We start from the raw sequence: 12,552 nt of genomic DNA, 5'->3' as shown, positions 1-12,552 counted from the left end.
CTTCACATCCTTGCTGTTATTTAACATTGTTATACACTTTTTGACTACAGCTATTCTAATGGGTATACAGTGGTATCTCAGTATTTTAATTTGTATTTGTTTAATGGTTAATAATTTTAAGCATCTTTTAATGTGCTTGTTAGCCATCTATATAGCTTTAGTGATATCTTGTTTAAATCTTTGGCTCGCTTAAAAGAATATTTTTGTCTTATTGAATTGTTAGAGCTCTTGATATACTCTGGATGTCCTCTATCAATTATACGATTTGCAAATATTAGCTGTCTATCTGGGGCTTGATTTTTCATTTTATTAGTGGTGTCTTTTGGGGAGCACGTTTTTAGTTTCGATGAGGGCTAATTTATCTTTTTTTTTTTTTTTTTCTAAAATAGATTTTGCTTTTGGTGTTGTATTTATGAAAGTTTGGCAAAGACTTGCTCCTATCTTTTGTTCAAGAAGTTTTGGTTTTAGGGGCGCCTGGGTGGCTCAGTGGGTTAAAACCTCTGCCTTCGGCTCAAGTCATGATTCCAGGGTCCTGGGATCGAGCCCCGAATTGGGCTCTCTGCTTAGCAGGGAGCCTGCTTCCTCCTCCCTCTCTGCCTGCCTCTCTGCCTACTTGTGATCTCTGTCAAATAAATTAAATAAAAAAAAACAAGTTTTGGTTTTAACTCTTTTATTTAGGTCTGCAATCTATTTTAAATAGATTTTTGTGTATGGTGTGAGGTAAAGGTCTGAGCTCTTCTCTTCATCCTCCTCCTCCTGCTCCTTTGAAAAAGATAAAAAGTTCTTTTTTTGGCAAGTGGATATCCAGTTGTTCTAGCACTATTTGTTGAAATGACTATCCTTTTCCATTAGTGGACTATAGATGTGGAAGTCTATTTCTGGGCTCTTGAGTCTCTTTTCCTGGACTCTATATGTCTATCCTTATCCCAATATCACACTGTCTTGATTATTATAACTTTATAATAAGTTTGAAATCAGGTAGTATCACTCCTCTAACTTTGTTCTGCTTTTCCTAAATTGTTTTGTTGGATCTTGGTTCTTTGCATTTCTATCTAAATTGACCTTGCCAATTTTCTAAACATTCCTGCTGGGATTTTAATTGGGAATGCATTGAAATTGTAGATCAATTTAGGGAAATTGTCATTTTAGTGATACTGATTTTCACAAGCCATAAAAATGATGTATCTCTTCATTTATTTAGATTTTAAACTTTTTTTTTTTTTAAAGATTTTTATTTATTTGTTAGAGAGAGAGAGAGAGAGATACAGAGTGCAAGCACAGGCAGACAGAGTGATAGGCTAGAGGCAGAGGGAGAAGCAGGCTCCCTGCCGAGCAAGGAGCCCGATGTGGGACTCGATCCCAGGACGCTGGGATCATGACCTGAGCTGAAGGCAGCCGCTTAACCAACTGAGCCACCTAGGCGTCCCTCATTTATTTAGATTTTAAAAAACAAGTTGTATTTTGTCATTTTTAGAAATTCCACTTCTGTTAAAAATGTTCATGACTATTTTTTGATGCTAGTGTGAATGGAATTAAGTTTATTTTAAAATTAATTGCTAATATATAAAATACAATTTTTTGGGTATATTGGCCTTCAATACCGTGACCTTGCAAAACTTGATTATTTTTACAGTAGATTTTTAAAAATTACTTAGGGTTTTTTATGCAAAATCATGTCATCCATGAAAGAGGACAGTTGTACTTCTTCCATTCTAAACTGGGACATATAATATCTCTTCCTTGCCTGACTGCATTGGCTAGTACCTCCAGTACAGTGTTAAATAACAGTGGTGGGAGCAAAGAAGCCTCTTTGCCTTTTTCCTGATCTCAGGGGGAAAGCATTCAGTCTTTCACTATTAAGTATAATTTAACTGTAGGTTTTTCCTACATGCCTTCTATAGGGTTGTGGAAGTATCCTCCTTCTATTCCTAGTTTGTTGAAAGATTATTTTATTTTTTAAAAATTTATTATTTTTATTTTTTAAAAGATTATTTATTTATTTATTTGAGAGACAGAGATCACAAGTAGGCAGAGAGACAGGCAGAGAGAGAGGGGGAAGCAGGCTTCCCGAGGAGGGGAGAGCCCGATGTGGGGCTCGATCCCAGGACCCTGGGATCCTGACCTGAGCTGAAAGCAGAGGCTTTAACCCACTGAGCCATGCAGGCACCCTGAAAAATTATTTTTAGTCATGAATGAGTTTAAGTTTTGTGGAGTGCTTTTCCTGCATCTTTAAATAATCATGTTGTGTTTTTGTTCTTTATTGGTACTTTGTGTTAATTGGTTTTTGGATCTTATACCAACTTTTTTTTTTTTTTTTAAATAAATCCTACGGGATTATGGTGTGTAATATATGTTAGGTATTGCTGGATTTGGCATTTTAACATTTTCTGAATTTTTACACCTATGTTTGTTAGTCTATAGTTTACTTTTCTTGTGTGTCTTTCTCTGGCTTTGGTGTCAGGATAATACCTCATAAAATGAATTGAGAAATTGCTTTTCTATTTGCTGAAAGGATTGATACTATTTCTTCCTTAAATGTTTTTACAACTTGATCAGTAAATCTTTTGGAAATTTTAATTATGAAAAATTTAAAAATTTTTATTTTTGGGGGGAAGATTTTTTTAATTGCTTATTCATGTTCTTTATTTAATGTATGTAGATTCAGATATTCTATACTTTTCCCCTCTGTTTTATTGACAAGTGAATATTGTGCATTTAAGGTGTACAATGTATGATGATTTGATATACATATACAATTTATAATGATTACTGCAGTCAAGTTAACATATTCTTCACATCACATAGTTACTTTTCTTTTCTTTTGGAATGGCGAGAACACTTAAGATTTACTTTCTTAATAATTAATTTATTCTTGAGACAGTTTTGATAATTTGCATTTTTCTAGGAATTTGTTTCACCTCATTTGTATAATTTGTTGGTATAAAGTTTTCTCATAATTCCTTTTTTTCTGTCATGTTTGTAATGGTGTCCCACAGCTCTTACCAAAAATTGGTTTTTGTATTGTTAGAAACTCCATTAAGAAGAAAATTCTAATCTTTAAAGAACTGACATTTGACTTCTTTCAGTGGGGTTAGATCTTATCATGAAGAAGTTTACCAGATGGTAAATTGTTCTTGCTAATCAGAGAGGAAGAAAGTTTTTTGAGCAAAAGTCAACTTAGGAAAAACGTTGTTTTCTAATGCAAAACTCAGATTGAGGAATTCAAAGGCATTGCAGTAAGAGGAGGAAAGGGGAATGGAAAGAATTTGGTCATGTCTGATAGTATTGTCAGTTGGGGAGGAAAACTTTTCCAATGTTTGGTTTTGAATCAAAGTCCTTAGTTGAACTCAAGAAGCCTTCTGTATCCTAGACTTGAGAGGTTTTGATAGGAGAATTCTAAGCACAATTCTTAACCCATGTAATATTTTTCTATTATGAGCCCTGTGGCAAAATTAAGTTTTATGAAATTTGGTTACACTGTTGTGTAATTGTAAAATGCATTATAGATTTATTTCTCCGACTGTAACTTAAACATAAAATAAGAAAGAAAGTGATATTCTGGACCGGTCAAGGGATCCTGGCTAATAGACCATGTCATGAGTTTTAGAAGTTGACTGCAACTATGAATAGAAGGGACAAGAGAGACAGCACAAATGGAAGGTCCATGGGGGAAGGATCTTTCTTTTTTGTTCACTGCCCTGTTGACAATGTTCCAGGAAGTGTCTAGCCCATGAATGAATGAATGAATGAATGAATGGTTTATGGAAAATAATAAACACAGGCCTGATCTAAGGGCTATGAACATGCAGAGGAAAGAGCAATTTATTTAGCCTGGAATGGTGGAAGAAGGTACCAGAGAAGCTGGTAGGAACTTTTCACTCTGGGCTTGTGTGGGACTATTGGGGGGAGAGGAGCATTTAGGCAGATCAATTATGTGTCAGGGCCCATCGTGTCACTATGCCAGACCCCCTCCGAAGTGCTCGACAACTTTCTGAGCATTTCTGTGTCCTTGTGTGTATTGCTGCAATTTACTTTAATTACACATGGTGGGGTGGGGGGCGCTGGCTCAGTCACGGTACCTGGGCAACCTTGCACGTTTCTACTTAGGCCAAGTAGGTGAGACTTGACCATGGCTTCACCCAAGACTTGGTGAAGTGTCCTGTGATCCCTCCTGGAGTAATGGGAGATAAGCTTGTTGAGGAACCACCACAGGACAGGTTCTTAGACCTTGTGAGCACTGCCCTAAGGCAGTTTCTCATTATCTCCTGTGTTTCAGCTGAGCAGAGGACTTTCCACCTTCTTTCCTGCCCCCCTCCTATTGGAGTACAGCTGCAGGCTTCTGTGCAAGTCGGCCAGACTGCAGGCTGGTAGTTGAGAGGCGGCTCCTCCGGGCAGAGCAAACTACCACTCATGCCGTCTGCTGTCGGTCCCTCCAGCCTCGTGTCCTCCTGCGGGAACAAGCCATGTGGGGAGCTCACACCATGCTGTTCTTGCTTTGGCTGTCTATGTGATCCAATGTTTCCATCCATTTGGGCTTGCTTCCTCCTTCTTATACAAATCCAGGGTCATGAGCAAGCCAAGCTGGCAGCAGCATTTGTCTCTGTCGCTAATGACCCCTCGCCCATTCGACAGCTTCTTCGTCCCCATCAGTAGATTCTGAGCTCTTCCATATTCGCGGGACTCAGCAGCGGGTTTTGCACAATTGCTTCATATGTGTTTTGACAGAGTGAATCAACTGTGAGTCCCCTAGCAAGCTTCCTGTGTTGGGACCAGAAGGGAGTATGGGAGTGGGTAGTGGAGGAGGATGGAAGACTGAGGCGGACTGTGGAGGGTCTTGCACCCTGTGCCGTGGATTAGGCAGGGCCGTACCCCAATGGCCTCACGGGCAGAGAATAACATGTGCGTAGCTGGGGTGTTGGAGACTCCTGCACTGGTGTGGAGATGGAAGGAGGGCAAACCAATTAAACTACAGATTCAGGAGAGGAGCAATGAGGATCGAGCTGAACCACATGGCAGTGAGAAGGAAAATGAGGAACTCTGACAAAGAGGGTTCTCTTTTTGGTTGGTTGGTTGTATTTTCTTTTTTTTCCTTTTGATTTAAGCAATAGAACTAGTGCTTGATTTGATGTGGGAAAAAATACTAAGATCAGGAAATGTAATTTCTTTTTTATTTATTTATTTTTTTAAAAAAGATTTTATTTATTTATTTTACAGAGAGAGATCACAAGCAGACAGAGAGGCAGGCAGAGAGAGAGAGGGAAGCAGGCTCCCTGCCAAGCAGAGAGCCCGATGCAGGACTCGATCTCAGGACCTGAGATCATGACCTGAGCCGAAGGCAGCGGCTTAACTCACTGAGCCACCCAGGCACCCAGGAAATGTAATTTCATAGATTTTTATTTTGTTTTGTCTGTTTGACTTTAAGAAGTGCTTACTATTTAATTTCTTGGCTCTTTTCATAATGTTTAAAACTTTGTTTTCTATTTAAATAATTTCATATCCAGCCTCTTGAACCATTCTATTTTAAAATCTGGATTATACGTTTTGGGGACAGCCAGTGTGTTTAATCATTCTACTAATTTGTATCTGATCCTATCTGATAGTCCAATGGCAGATTTTGCTACTAACTACATTATAGGCACCTAGTGGATAGGAGCCATATATTATTTATAATTTTACATTACTTGTAACACCAAGCATGGTATTAGACCCATAGTAGATGTTTAATAAATATTTATTGAATGATCAGTTCACCACTTTAATTATGTAAAAGTCTTATCTGAAAATATCAAGACTTTTTTAATGCACCATAAATAGAGTAATTTAGGTGCAGATGTCATACTTCACAAAGGCTTTCATCTTTATCTTTATCTTCTCCAATAACAGTTACAATATAATCTATTCCTAAACATATCATAGGCAATTCAGAAGTAAAGGAAATAAAAAAGATCCCTTTACTTTAGACTCCTGGCATTTAATTGGAGAGGCAGGACATATCCTTGTGTGAAGCCGCTAAATGACAAAGCAGAATGAAATCTTACAACAAGCTGGAGGATCTTGAAGAGGAAAAATCATTTTATGATGGCTTCTTAGGAAGAGATTTGCAAAAAGGTGGAGTTGTATGGTATTTTTATTAAAGCTGAGCTGCTTGCTAAGCATGGATTTGTCCATTTTGTTTTCGAGGAAAGTAGAAAGGCCTTTTAGGTGAGGGAACATCTGGACAAACATCCATAAAAGGTAAGAAGGAGGAAAGTGCTAGAGGCCAAATTGTATATTCAAAGAAACTGAATTACTATAGTGAGAACAATCTGAGAGCCATGCATTTAAAAACTACTGCTAAAAAATAAATGTGTATTGCCTTTGATATGTAGTACATTGACAATCATCATGTAAATTACTGTGGGGCACCCAAATTACATCCACTTCAACAGCTCAAGAAAACAGACCATCCGTCAAGGAAGAATCCCTGAAACTTCATTGAGAGCCTTCCGGAAAAAAAGAAACCACTGAACTCACCCACTGGACTTCAAGTAAATGAAAGCTAACTTAATGAACAGTTGAAACTAATAGTTTTCAAGTAAGGCTAATGTATTATTAATAATATCCGGTCACTTTACCTCATATTCTAGGGATCACAGGTCGGCACATATGTACCCCAGCCTTGGAAAAGTGATTTTAGTAAAGATAGTCAACTTTTTTGGGAAGGGCTATTCAAGCAGGAGCCATGCAAGTTATTTAACTGGCCAGAGCTTATTTCCTTATCTTTTTAATGGGCTACTGCTAACGTAATCCTCTGTTCCTGGTTTCTCCATAGCCCAGGAAACATTTTTCCCCCCTATTTTATTAACCTCACCTAAGATTATTAGATTTTTGTTATTTGTGTGAGGCAGAAAATTGTCTTATGCTTATATGCCTCCAACACTGTTTAGGTACCTGATAAATACCTCTTGACGGATGGACAGATGGATGGACAGACAGACTAAAAAGCCTACTTTCCTCTGTTTTTTTCTCAATGGAGGCTACAGCCACATGCGGATGCACGCTGTCCTGGATATTGTGTAAAAAATGGTTTCTACTTTGTAGAGGATGAATTGGCAGCAAATACAAGGGAGACTGTTACTGAAATTTTATTTATGTAGGAATTCTGGTTTCGTGGATAGTGTGTTTGTTAATATTGAGAATTAATACCTCTCTTACTCCCCCAAAATGTGTCAGGCTCCTTAATATAAAATAGAAAACAATTAAATAAAAATAAGCTAAAAACTTAAATAAGCTCTGGCCAGTTAGGGACAGCAGAAAGCTTGCTGTTAATCATCAGTCAGGGAATCTGGACATGGTAGCCCAAACGTCTGAATATTCCATCAGAGTGGCAGGATCTGCTGATGTCCCAGTCAAGATAAGTAAACAGAAATAGAGGGCGGTGTAAAATTGGGCTGTGATGCATTTAAATTCTGAGACGGCCGCAAGGGCTGAGCTGGAGGAAGCAGCAAGCAGTCTTCTTGTCAGCCTTTCCCTTCTGATTGTGACCTCCTGCCCCAGGGAGATGGAAGACGGGCCTGAAGGTGGCACATGCTGTGTGGTTTCCACACAAAGAGTGTGTGTTGTGTAAAATGCCTCCTAGACTAGGTTCCGAATTTCCTTATAACTACATCAGCATGTTGAAAACTTGCGTAGCGCTGGTAAGGGTGGCCTGGAATCGGTTATGTCTTATTTTTATTTAAAATACACCAAAGGAAGATATTGAAAATTGCTTAAAGTTGGGTTGGTTGCTCTAGCAACGACGCCAAGCTCCTGAAGATTATCCTCCGTGATTACAGCATTGGCAACAAAGCAGCCAAGAGGAAAGGTAATTAGTCCTGGAACTTTGCTTTACAACTTGGCTTTAAGTAACTAGACCAGCAACAGATAGCACTATTTATGTGTTTGAAGTAAAGCTTGCAGATCATTTTAACTTTCAGTTGGAGCACAGAACAGGTTCTTCATGGGATTTCTGTTTATAAGAACATTTCCACTGATCATCAGCCCAAAGAAAAACGTAGCTATGAACACTGGCTTCCTGGGTATGAGAAGAAATAGACAGGTAGCTGGGGTGGATAGGAGTTTGGACGTATCAGGTGTTTTCATCTAAACAAGAATTTATTTATTTTTTTTTGTCCGTTAGTGACTTGTTCATATGCCTTTTGAACAAAGAACAAGTTAGGGCAATTGAGTCAGACACAGTGGTGACTCTTACTGAATGTCTTCGAAATGATCTGGATTATGGGCAATATGAGGAGAGAGCTGGCTAGTGAAAACAAATGAAGGAAAAAAAAATCTGTGCCTTAATTGGCAAGTTTTATTCAGCAAGGCCTTAATGGGATAACTGGAATGTCTAGGGATTGTTACAGTCATCCTAGTTCCTCCTTTCCCCAAATAGACTTAATGGCATTCAAACAATAGACCAGACATCTTAGTTCATGGACTTAAATAAAGCACAAGGAGGCTGTATTACAGTCTGGGCTTTTCAAAGTCTGAGAGTGTAAGAAAGTTCGATTCACATAATCCAGGGTCCTTAGCACTCACTGGAAGACATGGAGGAGTTTGATGTTCAGGTTCTGAAACTTTCTGGCTATTAGCATTGTGATCACAGCCCTCTGACTTGTGCTGTTTCTTGGTTTGTTGGATAATACAAGAAGGTAAAGTTTTTGGCCATAGTTTCAGTAAAGGTTCCTTGGGTCCTCAGAAGTATCCTCTTTTATGTTCCAAGAATGTGCTCCTAGACACAAAGGATAAGGTGTGAATTTCAAAAGGGTCTGACATACACTGACCTGCGGAATCTGAAAATCAACAGGAGAAACTGGACTTGGTAATGTGGAGGCCAGTTCAATAACCAAACTTTTAACTTTGGGAACTTGAAATAGTAGGAAGTTGCCCCCAGGTTTCTCCTCTTGAGACCTGGATTTTCACCACTCTATGAGCTGCCTGTTTCTTTCCTAATCACAGTTATTCAGTCTTAGTTCACTTCCATGGTGAACTTTTTAGTTCAGCTCATCTTAAAAGGAGTCACTTCTGTGCCTACCAGTGTACTGGGCAGTGTAGGAATATAAACACAAAATACGCCCTAAAGAGTTAATAAGAAGGTGAAGGAGAAAGAAAATCTATGTGACTAATTACAATGAATACAAAACAGAAAACTTAGGAGAGGAGTCGAAATCTAAAGGATATGTAGAAGTAAAATGAGAGGACAGCGTAGGGATAGTCCAAAGCATCTCAGGCTGGGTGGGGGGAGAGCATCCCGGGTGTAAATAGAGGAAAGAAGGCTTGTTTGGAGAGCTGCCAGTGGGACAGAGGGGGCATGAGATAAGGCTCAAGAGAGGAGCACAGGCAAGATCAAGCATAGTCTTGTCAAGAATTTTAGTCTTTGTTCCAAGAGTCATGGGAAGACTTTGAAGAGTTTTAGGTGGGAGATTAACAAATGAGATTTGCATTTAAAGATACTGTTTTTACTAGACTAGACAGAAACTAGTATGAGGCTCCTGCAAAAATCCAATGGGGGAGAGCCTACTACAGGAACAGTCAGTAGCAGACTGATAGGAAAGATTGAAAGTACTCTAGTTTGAAACAGACTTTGGAGGGAAGGAGGATCGAGGTGTCAGGGACACCCTCTAGGGTTCTTTCTGGCTTTTCCAGCTGAAGGATGGTGGTGCCACCCAACGGATAGGGGACTGAAGGAGGATCTGGGCTGAAGCAGAGGCTTCGGGGATTTTAGACACATTGAGTATGAGACGATCCTCAAGTGGCGTGCCACGTGGGAAAATGTGTGGGCATGTCTAAAGGTCCCAGCAATTGGAGTCGCCGCCTGTAACTGGAACAAAGGACTCAGATACAGCTAGTCACCGTGTGACTGTCCTTAAACAAAGGGAGGGTTGCTGCAGCTTGGAGAGCTCCAGTATTTCATGGTTTTTATTTTTTAATTTTTAAAAATTTAAAAATTTTATTTCTTTGTCACAGTTTTTAGATAAGGATAGATTTGCAAAGGAGATTGGGAAAAGGCTGCCATACACAAGCCAAGCCAGGGGAATCTGAAGCATTCTGGGATTCAAAGGCAGATAGTGCTTCTAGAAGGGAGTGGTATGTTAGAATCATGGAAAGAAGATACAGTACACAGTATTTTTCAAACTTAAACGTCCATGGAGCCTGAATATTAGGGCAGCGTAATCCCACTGCCTTCCAACCATCCATTTCCCTACCTAAATTAAGTTGGAAATTTTAAGGAGTGATAGGCAGCATTTATCTGAACAAAGTTTTGCATAACAAGACTAATTTTTAAGGCAAAATACTTAGTGACCAGGTTTATCATAGTAGAGAATCTTCTTATATTTGTTAATAATTTCTTTCAGTGTAAGATGTATAGGACATGCAGAGGACATTAAAATTGAGTTCTGATTTGAGAATTTTTTTTCTTCTCTTTTCATTTGCATTTATTTAAACACAGTTCTCAAAATATTTGAGTGAAATTGGGCTTCCTTTGGTAAGCAAAGGACCTGAAAATAATATTTAAAATATGAACAGGCAAGTTTTCAGTTCATCCACAGCACAGGTATAGTGTTCCCTTCTCTTTTCCTGAACTCTGAAGCACTCATTTTTTTACTGTACTCTGAAAGCTAGAAGAAAAAGAGTACATTTGTGGTGGAAGGTATTGTCGCTTGCTTATAACTATTTGAAATACCATTATCCCCTTGTAACAGCTTTAAGAAATAGCCTTTTAAAAGCATACATTGTGTACCTCTTTTCTTATTCCCCGCTTTAAAGGCCGACAAATCTACATTTATATAAGCATTAAGCATTGGCTGTATTGGAAGTTCTTTAGTTCTAATACTAGCAGTACAGGGTTACAGAGCATAATTTTTAACACTTAGTTGCAGGTATATTAAGTATAGTATGTCTCACGGATTGGAGGAAAATAGGTATTTTTGTCTTGAAATTTACTACTGACAACCTAATCTGAACAGTTTTGCTAAGCACTGCTGTTAGAAAGAAAAGTAAAAACCAAACTTTATTGTTACTTTTTACCAGTTAGTAGCATTTTTACACACAGTCTTTGATCTTCAGAATACCCTGGATTCAGTAGAAAAATTTTTTAAATGAAGATTTGTACAATAGAAACTTCTCAGCAGTCAAAATTTAGACTGTAAAAAAATAGATGCAAAACATACTTTTCTGAAAACACTTAACTTGGAACAAAGCAGCGAACTACACAAATGCAGAATGAAATCAGCATTTCAACTCTACCAAAAGTAGTCATCATTAAAGGTGTAAAAGTCACCTAACTTCACAAGGCACTGTTCACTTTTTATACAGGAGACAATAAAAAATATTGTCCACAAACAGTATCCCAGCTCTAGGGTAGGCTTCAGAAAGTCTTCAACTTCATGCTTTAATAGCGATGAGGTGAGTATGATTGAGATCTAGAATGTGATCTGTATCCTCCATGACTACAGTAAGGAGAAGGTAACCACCTTTCGGTAAATCTGATCCCTGTCTTGAGCAGCTGTCCATCCTCCTCCTCCTCCTCCGTGTGATTTGCTGTAGTAGTCTCACTCATCATAGCCTCGATCCTATCCTGTCATAGTAATCCTGACGGTGTGAACTGCCATAGCTAGGTCTCCCCATGTAAATCCCTGGTGTCGGGGTATGTGGTCTTTTTATTATAGAGAAATAAACTCTGATCCCACATCCATCAAGTTCCATTCCATTGGCATGCTCTTTTGCTTCCTTGGCATCATCTACATTTTCAGAATGCACAAAGGCAAATCCTCTTGAACGTCTAGACTGCTGGTCTTATACAATGGACACATCAGCAATGGGGCCATATTTAGAGAATACTTCTCTTAGATCTCTTTCTGTAGTGTACAAGCTCAATCCAAATACTCCAAGACAGCAGTTGGATCAGGATTTGCCCAATTCCCAACATGATGCCTGCGAGTGGACATGGAAGAGTGACGGTGGCTAGGCCGTCTTCGATAATCTCAATTGTAAGACCTGCTGTCGTCTATGGGAGCGAGACCAAGATCTTGATCTTGTGTAATGCCTTCGAGAACTTCTTCGTCTGGATCTAAACCAAGATTCAGATCTGGAATGCCTGGAATCTGCCTTGGAGCGAGACCTTGCTGGGGTATGCCTTGCAGATTTCCCAGATCCATGAGCACTTCCACCTCTGGAAGCAGAACAGGATTCCCCTCACTGTAGTTCTGCTAGCTGCTGTCGCTCATGACTCCTTGCTGTTGCCATTGTTCAACGTGCTTCATTTCAAGCTGCCAAACTCTCGTGCCTTCTATATGGAGGCTCCGCTGCAGTCTCTCAGAAAGCAACATTCCCGAACCGCTGAGTGCTGAAGTGCTCTGCACCACCTCTGCATGGGCTCTCAAGAATAAATATTTTTAAAGTAAAAGTGTGAACCAGAAAACATTCACTATTTCTTTGGTTCTCAAATGGATTATGAAAAGTGGCTTTTTCATTAGGATATACAGTTGTCCAGTAGACTATTTTAGAGCACAAACATAAATCTTAAACCCA

At 39.0% G+C, this 12,552-nt stretch overlaps 1 pseudogene; it reads right to left on the bottom strand.

The window, feature by feature from the left end:
* Positions 1 to 11,068: 11,068 nt before the first annotated feature.
* LOC131809618 (transformer-2 protein homolog beta-like) lies at positions 11,069 to 12,248 on the bottom strand (annotated as a pseudogene).
* Positions 12,249 to 12,552: the final 304 nt, after the last annotated feature.

The sequence above is a fragment of the Mustela lutreola genome, chromosome 10, assembly GCF_030435805.1.
Source record: "Mustela lutreola isolate mMusLut2 chromosome 10, mMusLut2.pri, whole genome shotgun sequence".
In the NCBI taxonomy this organism is placed as follows: Eukaryota; Metazoa; Chordata; class Mammalia; order Carnivora; family Mustelidae; genus Mustela; species Mustela lutreola.
The sequence above is the reverse complement of the archived record's forward strand: the minus strand, read 5'-3'. Positions and strand labels throughout refer to the sequence as shown.